Source organism: Phyllostomus hastatus, unplaced genomic scaffold (assembly GCF_019186645.2).
Source record: "Phyllostomus hastatus isolate PE091 unplaced genomic scaffold, TTU_PhHast_1.1 phas_contig_29, whole genome shotgun sequence".
Classification (NCBI taxonomy): Eukaryota; Metazoa; Chordata; class Mammalia; order Chiroptera; family Phyllostomidae; genus Phyllostomus; species Phyllostomus hastatus.
Genome location: NW_025333835.1, coordinates 8,215,574 through 8,229,675, shown reverse-complemented (window position 1 = coordinate 8,229,675; position 14,102 = coordinate 8,215,574).

The window sequence follows — 14,102 nt, the reverse complement described above, 5'->3', positions numbered from 1 at the left end:
ATGATGCAGAGCATCATTTCATGTGCTATTTGACATTCGTGTATCTTCTTTGGTGAGGTGTCTGTTCAAGTCTTTGGCCATTTTGTGATTGCATTGTTTATTTTCTTATTGTTGAATTTTAAGAGTTTTTTTTTATCTTTTTGATACCAGTTCTTTATCAGATATGCCTTTTGCAATTACATTCCCTCAATATTTAGCTTGTTTTTTTTTTCCATTTTCTTAATGTGCTCTTCTGCAGAACAGAAGTTTTTAACTCTAATGAAGCTTGTGTGTGTTATGTGTAGACTCTTACTATTGGCAACATTGTGAATGAGCTATGTCCTCAATGTCTTGTCCTCAGTAGCCCTGCTCAGCTCCTCTACACTCATGCCTGTGGCTTCCTCTGTGTTTTCATTCAGGTTCTATTTTTTCCTAGCATTACTATCTTTTCCAAACAATTCTACATTCTTATGATGTGTATGAAATAGGATAGTGTTAGTTTTGTAGTTTACCTCCTGTGATGTTTCAAGCTTAATTTGCTCTAGGACACATTGGTGGTCTTTCTGGTGTTCCAGGGTATCAGTAGAGCTTTCTTACAAATACCATATTTCAAAGGAATCAATTTTTCTTCTGCCAACCTTCTTGACTACCCAACTTTCACATTTGCACATAGTAATTGGGAATATGAGGCTGTGGATGATCAAAACCTTGGTCTATAGTGACACATCTTTGCTTTTGATAATCTTTCCCAATTCTTGCTTTGATGCCCTTCCTAATCTCAGCCTTATTTCTTGGAGTGTGCCTTTGGTGTTATATGTAAAGTGTTACCTCCGTATTCAAAGTCCTCTTGGTTTTCCCCTATGTTATCTTCCAGAAGCTATCATTTATTACTTACCACAAAATTTTACATTTTTTTTCTAATTCTGTCAACTACTTAACCTGTACAACACTACCCCTTCTTTTTCACCCGTGATCTTCATGACATTTTAAGTGAAATTCTTTCCAAAGATCCTTATGCTGTTAGATCATTTGTGTCCTCTTGGACAATATGCAAGCCTCACATCCTGGCACATAATATTCACTCTGATATAAATTCCAATTCTCCATTTTGATGCTTCATGTTGGAGTTTATCATATCTTTATATAGGCTTAGGCAAATTTCAAAATCCATCTTCTGTCCCAACACTTTTCTCAAACAACATTATAGGAAACTGAAAATGTAACCCTGTGCCTACATTAATGTGTGCTTCTAATTTCAGTTTGGAATATTGCTCAACAATTTGGTATTCAAAATTTGCCAAATGCATAAAAATAACTCTATATATATTATCCTTCTTAAACCTGTACCCTCACATACACCTCTCCCCTCTCAGTAGGTCACTATGGATTCATTAATTAAAATATTGAGCTATTTATCATAAAAAGAATGAAATCTTAACATTTGTGGCAAGCTGGATAAACCTAGAAAGGATATTATGCTAAATGAAATGATTCAGATAGAAAAAAGACTAATACTATGTGATTTTCACTTATATGTAGAATCTAAACAACAAAATAAATGAACAAACAAAACAAACTCATAGGTCTGGAGAATAAATTTATGGTTGCTAGATAGAGAACAGGTTAAGATATTGGGTGAAAAATGGTGAAGAGATTATGAAGTACACACTGATAGTTACAAAATAGTTGAAGGGGTATATAGGGAATACAGATAATAGTATTAAAATGAATATGTATGGTGCCAGGTGGGACTAGAGTTATGGGGGGATCATTTCATAATGCATACAAATATCTAACCATTATATTGTACATCTGAAACTAATGTAACATCGAATGTCAACTGTAATTTAAAAATAAAAATAAAATATTGAGACATTCAATATGAATTTAATTAATTTCTCTTTTTTCCAACTCAAAATTTCCTGATATCATTGTATCAGTGAAAAAACATATCACCCATAGCTCACCTTTAACCGGTGGCCTTAAACACATTCCTTTTGCATTTTTTTTCTATACCTGTCCAACACTACCATTGCAAATGGACTGCCTCTTTATTACTTTTTGCCAAAAAAGAAAAAACGATTTCTTTCAAATTTTAAAATATTTATAGTAAATCAAGATTTCTCAACAACTTAAAACCATATTTGATATAGAAACTTAAGTTCTATATCAACCACTATTTTTCTTTCTATAAGAAATGTAACATTCATTTACGTCTTGCTGGTGGAACTCCAAATACCTTTATTTTCATAATCATTACATATGCTATGAAATTTCTAAAAATCTCTTTAAAAATTAAAAGGGTTGATCTCTTATTTGTCTGTTTTCTTTGTCTTTTTTCTATAAAGTAGTGAAGGAAAATTCCTCTGACTCAGTGTTTACTTGGAGGTCAACAAGAAAATACAAGTAAAAAGAAATAAAGAAAAAAAAAACAGATGTCTAAACACCCTCAGGTAATATCTGTTAATTTTATCCAACTAGAGTTCTCATAATTTATAAAATCATATATTAATCTATATTTAATAATTGATATTCCCCAAACAAGAATTCCTCAACATCTTCTCAAATGTCTATCTATTTTAATATAGGATAGAGCATGATATCTCAAGTCAGATTTAGTTTTAGGCTTCACCTCTGCTGCATTTTCAGCACCATGACCTTGACTCATTTTCCCATCTCTGAATGCAGCTTCTTCACTTATAATGTGATGATGATAATGGTATCCATAGAAGTGGTATGGATAACAACGGCAGTAAACTCTGGCACATAAAAGAGAATGAATACATCTTTGGTTTTATATTAATCAAATAATACATTCTTTCTATAAGCAGCATATTAACATATAGATTTGAGTGAAATATATACAAAATTGGAACCAGAAACTGGCATTTTTAATATTTCCACAAATACATTAGTAATGTGCATTTTTAAAAATTATGTTATTTTTAACCTACTGGATTACTGTATCCCAAAGTTTTGGATTTCAGATGTTTGTCAGTGCTCTACAGAAAGAATGTGTTTCACGTACCTGGTAGGTAATAGAGAGAAAACTGAAAAAATTATACATAGATCCTCAAAGATAAATAAAAACATTTACTCCAATACCCATCTATCTCAATGATAATTGTTTACACTATTCTGGAGTATATAACATCTGTTGTGATTTTATGTTTGATAATAAATAATGTCTGATATAGACAAAAGGAAATTGTAGGTGATGTGGTAATCTGTAGAACAAATCAGGAAGATAACCATTGTGAATTTTGAGAGAATTGTGGAAAAATGTTCTTTACTTATTCAAGCTCATCCCCATAAATATCCACAAATATTTTACTCTCTTAAAACATTGAAACTACATCTGATGATTTGATACTTTTTCTGATAAACTGATATTAAAACATGACAAATTATGCTTTGGTTCCTTTATAATATAGAGAATATTAAAAATAAAATAATTCATTCCTGTGTAATTTGTTTAATATTTCTTTTCTGAAATATTCCCCTTCTTTCATTTTAACTCATTTTTTTCTAAGCTCATCAAAATCCATGCCTTCTCTCCTGAGTATGGCAAGCTTCCCTATGAAAAGAAGTATATCCAATTCTTTCCTAGTATTTGTACTTGAACTGACCAAATTAATACCTAGTATATGCCACCTTAGATTTTTCACTGCTGTTTTGAAAACATTATTTTTTATCTTTTTTTCATGTCAGACTCTTTGCACCATTCTTCTAACCATGTTTTCTCGAATAATCAATGTTCTTTCTTACTATCTGGTATTTGTTTGCATGGTTGTCTTCTGTGTAGAATATTTTTTCCTTCTCTTCAAATGGCTAACATCTATTCAATAGTTAGGTTTCAGTCAAGATGTTACAACTTCTAGAAGGTTTCTCCTACTTTCTACACCACTTAGGTCTCCTGAAATATGTGTCCCCAATGCTCTATGCAGTTTATCACAAAACTAATCCAAAGTGGTCATAAGTAAGAATGCAATCATATATCTTTCCTGGCAGCCCCTGTGGGCAGAAACTGGATCTATGTTTTTCACTGCTTCAAATCTGCCACATACAGAGAGATAATAAATAGTTATTGTACTAAAACTGAATTTTTAGGTCCCTCAAGGCAGAGATTGCAAACTCTACTTCCTCTATACGCTTTACATGATATTGCAGGAAGTTCTGACATGCATTCTAAGAATCCTAGAGCTAGAGAACATTTTATAAGCAGTCTCATATAAAATCTTCAACTTATTGAAAGTTATAGAAGCAAAAGATCAGACCAAAAGCTTGGTTGGTTTAAAATACCATGCTGAGACCCAAATCTTCTAATCCTGTACTGAGGATTCTAGTAACAACTATGCTTCCATATTGATGGATCTCATTTCATAGTTAAACTGTACTGTGTAGCCAGCAAGAGGTGGCCATGACTATCATAAGCAAATGTCAGTATAACTTTTCATATCTTTAGCCACCAGAAATAATGATGCATATTACTTACAAAGCCATTGTAGAAACTCTTCTAGAAGATGCTTAGATTTTACAAGTTTGTGGAGATTTTCTATATCCTTCTGTCATTGGTAGAAAGAAGCAAAACAACTTTGAAAAGGGGGCAGTGTATACATCACTGAAGATTATTGTGTTTCAATAAGTAAAATTTAAAAATAAAAAAGAAAAGAAAAAATCTAGTTTCTTGTTACCATCTACTCCTCATAAGCATGTGTTTGTATGTGTACAGATGCAATATTTATACAAACATCCTTCTACCATTTCACTGTGCTTCAATTTAGAGTGAAAAATTAGGACAGGAAAATTTGTGCAGTTTTCTAGTTCCTATAGAAATGGTCAATTTCCTGTAATGCTAAATTATTCCCTTGGTTTTCTATTAAATATTGAAGAGAATGAATGTATCCTCTGAGAAAACTGAGGAGCTATAAATTACTCTGTACCAGTCATGTATAAGACTTAACTGAGTTACTTTCTTTGAGTGACTTAAATATCAAATTGTGTAAGTGGGTCCATTCCATAGGAAAAAAGATATTTGCCATACACACCTTTTTAAAGAAGTAATCCACAGAACTTGGCAAGATATTTTCTATGTTAATTAAAATTTTGAATATTTTCCCTAACATAAAATCTTCAACTCTTTTGTGGAAACATGATGCAATTTCACATGCCCCTTTATTATTTTATGTCTGAAAAATGATACAAAGTTAAGTGCTAAAGAGAAAACAAGTTCTTTGTGTTGTTCTTTTTTTTGTTATTTTAAAAGTTGTCTAATGTGTTTTCTAATGTTTCCAAACCAATATTTGTGGTCAGGATAAGTAAAAGCTACCTTATACTTTGCAATTAGCTTGCCAGGATGTTCCATATTAAGCAGAAACCTTATTGTGATTTACAGATAAATACAGTTGGCCCTAGGAATCTGCAGGGAATTCATTCCAGGACTGGATTTGTTAGAAGCAGTGATATTCAAGTGTCATAAAAATTGGCATAGTATTTGCATAGGACCCACACACATTCTCTCAAATACTTTAAATCATGTCCAATTTACTTTTCACACTTAATACAATGGAAGTGCTGTGTACATAGTTATACTGTATAAGGGGGGACTTCAGCAAACTGGAATTATCTTCTGGAGGATGGACCCCTTGTAGTGCAGGCTACCCCTGCTAGGTGAGTGTTCTAGGAATCCATCTGTATCAGTGTACCAGCTGGTGTTGTTGTGAGAGACTCTGTTCAGCTTCAGTGAATTTTTTTGAAAACTCAACGTATTTAACCGTCTCATAATGGCTGATTTACGAGTAATACTGCCCATGCCATGCTGAGTGTTCAGCAGTTTTTGACCAAAAAAAAGCATGATCATTGTATCCAACCCTCCCTATTCACCCAATCTCACCCCGAGTGACCTTTTGTGTGTGTGTCTCTAGATGAAAACAGTTCTCAAAGGGAAACACTTTTCTAATGCAGAAGAGGTGAAATAAAAAAACAGCAGAAGCACTAAAAGTCACTAAAATTAATGAGTTTGTAAACTTTTGAGCAGTGGAAAAAATATTTCAATAGGTGTATTGCATCAAATGTAGAGTACTTTGAAGGTGACTGAAGTTAAAGCATGTCAGAATAAATTTTTATAAATAAATTCCAGTTTTGGGGTCCCCCCTCATGTTGTTTTACAGAATAATGACAAGAAAAATTTCTACACATATTCAATACAGAGGCCACCATGGTAGAATTAACTACACAGTGTATGTCAGCAGTGTACCTCTTAAAAATATTTTTTATTTGCAATTGATCAGATCAATCCACAGATACAGTACCCACAATATGGAGGGCTGATGGTATTACCAGAAGATACATTATGATTTTGAGTCTGAAGTGTTGTAGGTAGAAGTGGTGATAGATTTATTCCATTCATGAGAAAAGCAAGATGACAAAATCTGACATTGTGTAATTAATACTTTTATCATCAATTATGATTTAGACATGTTTAGGACCTATGAGACTAATGTTGTGTAAATATACTGAAGAGCTCTTAGAAATTTAAATAGACATTGATCAATATACTCAATTTGACATTTTATGCTAATCATATTTCAAATAGTATATCTAAATGTAACATGGCTTTCTAACTGTGTGTTTGTATATCTATGTGTTTCTGCATATTTTAAAGAAATAATACAATCTCTCCTTCCTAAATCTCAAACATCTCCATCATAAATGCATTAAATTAGAGGAAGAGAGATGACATTTGCAGCAGGATAAGAAACTTAACAAATAAATATGCATAAATGTGTGGAGTAGTTCTATTGTTTTACTCTCATTTAATGAACTTGTGATGGAAAGGGAGGTGTAATTAGAGCTGTCAATATTGAATTCCAAATGTGTGCTGCACTATAAATTTAATTTAAATTTTTCTATCCTGACTTTTCCCTTCCCATCACCACTGGGAGAAATTGAAGCACTTGACTGCTGCTGTGGCAAATTGGATCCTAATAGGTATGATGCTTTACTGCTTCTTGTTTTTGCTATGGTACAACGACACTATTTCTGAAGAACTCACCTGGGCATTAATTCAACAAGAAATGTTGGTAAGAGCATTACATTTTCCACATTTTGATATCTCACTGAATGACTTGCATATTAAGAGGTCTGGCAGCTAGTTTTTATCATTCACTGGTGTGCTTGTCATTTTAACTTCAGGTTCAGCTAAATCAATCTGGAGGCTTAGAAATTATATTTCTCTGTGTTTCAAATAATTTGAGATTATGATTTTTTCAATCTGAATGTAAAGCATAATGAAACTGATTAATATGCTTAAATGTGAAGGGGTTGATCTAAAAAGTTATTTTAATAATAATCTGCAACCTTATAGGTCATGATAATCCTTGTTAAAATTATGATTATGTTCTGAGAAAGTAACATCTGTGCTATAAACAACTAAAAATGATGACCATTTTTTTCAGGTTTAGATAAAATGTTTCAGCCCTGGCTGGTGTAGCTCAGTGGATTGAGTGCAGGCCCACAAAGCAAGGAGTCATTGGTTTGATTCCCAGTCAGGGCACATGCCTGGGTTGTGGGCCAGATTCCCAATAGGGAGCATGTGAGATGCAACCGCACATAGATGTTTCTCTCCCTCTCTTTTGCCTTCCCTTCTCCTGTAAAAATAAATAAATACAATTTAAAAAATAAAATATTTCATGAGGCAAAGTCTCATAAAATATTTTATAAATGGAGACATTCAAGAGTGATATGAAATATACCAAGTGCTGGTGAGAAGTGGAGCATCCAGAACTTTCATACACTGACAGCAAGAATGTACACTGAGACAACTACTTTGGAAGAGTTTGGTAGTATCTATTAAACCTGAATGTGTCTGTGACTCTGAAACAGAAATACATACAAATATGGTCCTTCTATATGGCCAAACACCAAAATTTCATTAGTAGCACTACTCATTTAATAAGCCAAACTGGATAAAGTACAAGTTTTCATCAACAACAGAAAAGATAAATAATTTGTAGAGTTAGTATAAAGTGCAACACTATTCAGCAATGAGAATGAACAAACAACTCTCACACGGATTAATACTAATTAATGTCACAATGCAATGGAAGTGAAATAAATCTGAGGAAAAAAGGGTTTATACTGATCAATTATGTAAGTTCAGAAAGAGTAAAATCTAATCTAATGGAAGTCACCTTTGTAGTTACCTTTGAGGAGCTTCTGGAGAGCTGATAATGTTCTATTTCTCAAGGGGTTTGGTAGTTACATGCAAGATTTCTTTTCATTAAAATTTCCTGAAATGCATGCTTATCATTTGCACACATTTGTTTAGAAAATCAGATTTAAATGTAAAAATTACATTTTATAAAGGAGGATATGAAATGCAACAAAAAAGGAGACATCTTCTTGATGGACTAGGTCCTTGATTTTTCCTTTCTTTGTTATCCATATTTTTGTGTATATTTTCATTTAGCATATAGCACATTTTTATTATATTTTATTTTTATTTAACTAATTTATAAAGGTATTAAGTCTGAAACTATTCTTGTATACCCATGATCTGTCATTTTAAGTTTATTAGTAAATAACTTAAAAATCTAACACTTGGTGCTTACTGTGTATCATTATTACATTGCAATTCATGTGCATTATTTAAGTTTTATAACAATTATGTGAGATAGTTAATATTATCTTTGTTTTCCAGGTGAAAAACTAAGGTACTTTGTGGTACAATAATTTGTACCAAATAATTTGTACCAAAAGTTAATAGTTTTCAAGTGATGAAAACAGGATTAAAACTCCAGACTCTAGAGCTTAGTTTCTAAACTTCTAGGATACAGAGGGCAGTAAATTAAACAGGAAGTAGCACAGGTTTGGTGCCATCGGTGCTCAGTAAATGTGAGCTTCAAATATAACATTTAACTTATAAGTTCATATAACAGTGATTAACCTTGCTGTGGAAGAATAGAGGCTGGGTGCATGCAGGTACATTTATTTACACACCTCACACTGTGAAAGCCACTGAAGAAACATCAGATGAAGCCCAGACTTCCATAGATTGAAGTGTAGTAGAGAGGACAGGAATTAACAAAGTTATCACATTTGTTATGTGTCCATAGGGAAATCAATTGTATTCATAAACATAACTAACCAGGTGCCAGACACACCGATTAAACTAATGGAAGCCATGAGACATCACCACAGAAAGCCAAGGATGACTGCTCTGAGAAGAGCAAGAGGAAGGCTGAGCCAGTTAGGACAGTTATATGGGTAAAGACCCTGAAAGAACTGTGACTTTAAGAAAATGGGATGATGATATTATGTATAAAATTCAATCCAGTGAGATTATCTTGAGTAGACCTACTTCTATGTCTTTAAGAACATGTTATCAAAGTAATTTAATTTAAAAAGACAGAGAATTATCGAGATCACAAAGATGGGATGAAGTGAAAAATACCAACAAGATCACCAAGGTGAAAGCTCTCCTTCTGTATGAGTTTCTTCATTATTTGAAGCCTATGAAGAATGTTTTAACAACTGCAATTACAGTGGAAGAAATGATCTTGCACAAAATCTGTGATAATTCAGTCTGAGCATTAGCTTTCTCTCTTTGTGTCTTTTAACAGGTTCTAGAAGCACATGTTTTAGATGGCACTGCTTTTTCCACTGTCCAAGTCAAAAGGTGGTAGTAGATGGTGGATGGATAGTGACTGGATTGGTGCTTCTGGGATTCAGAAAGCATCTCTCCTAAGATGGGTAGAACAATGACATTGCCTTTATAACATGTTGACATTCATCACTTTTTGTCATATCTCTAAAATAAAATCCCTGGTGCTTGGGGAAATGACACATTGACATCCAGTCATTGCAAGACTGCCTACCAATTTAGTAAATCCAGACTGATATTGTATGGCTAAACATTACTGAAATACTGCTGAAATACAGAGGTCACAAGCAAAAGTTTAATGTAGGCTTGGTTGTAGGCTTTTGCTTTTCATTACCTTGAATATTTCACACCATTCCATCTGGTCTGAAATGTTTTTGTTGAGAAATCGGATAAGAGTCTAATTGGTACTCTATTGCATGTGACTACCTGCTATTTTCTTACAGCTACTAGGATTCTCCTTGTCTGTAAGCTTTGACATTTTAACTAGGTTATGTCTCAGTGTAGGCCTCTTTGGGTTCAATTCATTTGGAACTCTCTGTGCTTCCTAGACTTGTAGACTTGTGTGTCTTCATCAGATTAGGAACGCTTTTGGTCATTATTTCTTCAAACAGGTTCTCAATATCTTGCTCACTCTCTCCTCCTTCTGCTATTCCCATGATGCAGATGTTGTTTTGCTTCCTGTTGCCCAAAATGTTTCTTAAGCTCTCCCCATTTTTTAATCATTTTTTTCTTTTTGCTGCTCTGCCTAGTTGTTTTTTCTACCTTGTCTTACAAACCAGAGAATCAGCCCTCTGCTTCATCTAACCTCCTGTTTATTTCTTCCAGTGTATTATTTATTTCAAATATTGTATGGTCCTCTTTTATGGTTTCTATGTCTTTTTTTCATGCTGTTGAGTATCCTTATAATCACTACTCTAAACTCTCCATCTGATAATTGCTTGTCTCCATTTCATCTAGTTGTTCTTCCAGCGAATACTCTTGTTCTCTCATTTGGGGCCTATTTCTTTGTCTTCCCATTTTGGCTGCTCCTTTGTATTTGTTTCTATTTACTAGGTATGTCTGCAAGACTCTGGTGCACATCTAAGACAAACCCTGCCTATTACTGGCCCTAGGCAATCTGTTTTGAGCTATTAGGATCCAAAGTGTGTGGCTCCCTCTTCTGGGCCTGGATGTGTGAAGAAAGAACAAGGCTGCATGCCAAGGCTGACTTTTACCAGCATCAGGCCTGGGGAGAGTCAGCTAAAGCCTGAGGGCTTCCAGCAATCCCACTTTGACTGCAGGCTTTCTGTAGCATTAACCAGTATATGTCTTCCAGTTTTACTCCTCAGAAGCATGGCTTAAGAAACTCAGGATGGGGCAGATTCCTAATTCCTGTAGGTGGGGCTATTGCTTTCCCTAAGGCTGATACCACCTGAAGTGGAGTGTTTTGCCTGATAAAGATGGCTCCTGCAATATGGTGAATGACTAAACACAGGGACCCTGGTGGCTGTTCCTTCAGTTCTCGCTCCAGAGCCACCAGCTTCAGACTCCCCTGAAGTATCTTTAGTCCACTATGGACTTCCTCTGCTAGAACTCAGGGTAAGTGGCTACAAGTGGAAATTTGTGTGTTGGCCTTTTCAGAGGCTTTCTGAGTCTCCAGCTGTCTCTCCCTGGCAGATAGATACCGGGCTGCTTTTCACAGCCATGTGTTATTTTGGTTCCTTTCCCTGTTTTGATGTTGTAGGCTGGGGACCCCAGTTTGGGGTTTAGATCCTACACTTCTCAGGGGAAATGCCCCAGCCACTGAAATATCCCTCCAGTACTTCAGCTGCTGCCCATGGGAACCCAGGCATCCCTCTCATGCCTCCTCCACAATCCCTATAGGTCATGCAGTGATGTAGCTTCTTCCATCTGTCCATGGTTATGAAGCTTCTCTTTAGCTAATGTTCAGTTGGCGGGATGATTTTTGTATAATTTAGTTGTAATTCCAGTTTGGTCCTGGGAGAAGGTTAATATAGCTTTGATTTAACTTCTTCACCATGGGTTTACAAGCAAAAGTTTAATATGGGGTTTCTCTTTTATACATTTTGTTAATTTACATATTAATTCACAAATATGTGATAAAAGGTTTATGTTTATAAACATAAATTTGTCAAACAATGGAAATTTATTTTAAACTATATGTTTTATCTGCTTTTATTGAGTTAGAGTAAGAAATAGAACTAGTAACTATGACAGGCAGGCAAATTTTAAGAAAGAATTTTTGGAACTATTGGAATGGAATGTTCAGTCTTGTGAAATAATGGACATCATTGTCTTAGAGGTGATTTGACAGAGGCTGGGAGGAGACAGTGGGAGGAGGATACCAGCTGGGGAAGTTGTAAAGAAGATGTCTGCTTTGGATTAATGTCTATAATTAATCTATGGTAGCTTATTAAAGTCTGACTGTTACAGTTTTCTAATAATGATAATACTTAATATATGCTGACACTGTTGTAAGCAACTGAAAACATTATCTCATTCAGTAATTAAGACAAACATGGTATAATTATTATTACAAACAAAGAGACTAAGGTCTAAACAGGTCTAAATGACTTAATTTTAGCTCATAGGATAAAATGCTGGTACTAGTACTCAAAACCAAGACTTCCCTTTTACCTGGTTACTAAAGTATATTATGGCATATTATTGTAAAGTAATAAATGAGTAAATAATTTCAGTAAAACAAGACAATTTTTCAAGTTATTATTTTGGTCTCTCTGGAAATATCATCCCGAAGTAAAACACTCCACACTATATTTGATTATACAGTGATCCCTCACCTATTGCAGGAGTTATGTTCCAGAGACCCCCAAGATAGGTGAAAATCCATGAAGTAGCAGCATTCTATTTATTTTTATTATTTATATATATTTTAAGGCTTTATAAACTCTTCCCACACTCCTATAAACCTTTCTCACTCTCTTATTAACCTTTCCCACACTCTTATAAACGCTTCATACGCTCTCAAACACTTTCTACACTCTTAAACCTATGTAATTTTAACAACATATAAAATTCTGTATGGGTACTCACCAGTGAAGTATACAGTTGTTCTTAACCATATTGTGGTTCACTGTATTGAGGGTTTTTTAAAGCCCTCAATACAGTGAAGCTGCAATAAGTGAATTGCGATATAGCGAGGGACAACTGTACTCTTCTCTCATTCAGTTCATTATGGCTTTCTAGGTTTAAGCTGCCTATATTTAAGTAAACTCTAGAAAAAGAAAGTAAAAATGGTAGTCCCTGAAGTATCTGAAACTAACATTCTTTTTAAAAATTTTTAAAATTATTTAATTGATTATGCTATTACAGTTGTCCCATTTTCCCCCTTTTCATTCCCTGCCTAGTACCCACATTCCCTCCAGGAATCACCCACTTAATTCATGTCCATGCTCATTAATGTAAGGTATTTTGCTTCTTCATTTCTTATTCTGCTCTTGATATACCCCTGTCTATTTTATACTTATCAATTATGCTTCTTATTCTTTATAACCTTTCCCCCATTCTCCCGCTTCCCTCTCCCTACTGATAACCCTCCATGTGACCTCCATTTCTATGATACTGTTCATGTTCTAGTTGTTTGCTTAGTTTGTTTTTATTTTATTAGGCCCCATTGTTGATAGCTGTGAGTTTGTTATCATTTTACTCTTCATTGTATTCATCTTCTTCTTTTTCTTAGATAAGCCCCATTAACATTTCATATAATAAGAGCTTGGTGATGATAAACTCCTTTAGATTTACCTTGCCTGGGAAGCATTTTATCTGTCCTTCCATTCTAAATGATAGCTGTGTTGGATAGAGTAATATTGGATGTAGATCATGCTTTTCATCCCTTTTAATACTTCTTTTAAAAATAATTTTAAATGAAATATATATATATATTTTTTTTTTGTTCAAGTATAGTTGTCTCCATTTCTGCCCCCCACCCCCTATCCCCATCTTCCACTCTCAATCCTATCCCCCTTTGGCTTTGTCCATGGGTCCTTTATACACATTTCTTGATAACACTTTCACTTTTTTTCCCACATTATCCCCTCCCCCCTTCCCTCTGGTTTTTGTCAGTTTGTTCTTTTTTTCAATGTCTCTGGTTATTTTTAACTTGCTTGTTTATTTTGTTGATGAGGTTCCACTTATAAGTAAGATCATATGGTATTTTTCATTCACTGCTTGGCTTAGTTCACTTAGCATAATGGTCTCCAGATCCATCCATGCTGTCATGAAGTTTAGGAGCTCCTTATTTCTTTCTGCTGTGTGGTATTCCATTGTGTAAATGTACTGTAGTTTTTGATCCACTCATTTACTGATGGGCACTTAGGTTGCTTACTACACTTAGCTATTGTAAATTGTACTGCTATGAACATTGGGGTGTATAGGTTCTTTTTTCTTGAAATGTTTCTTTTGAGAAATCAGCTGATAATGTTATGTGAACTTCTTTGTA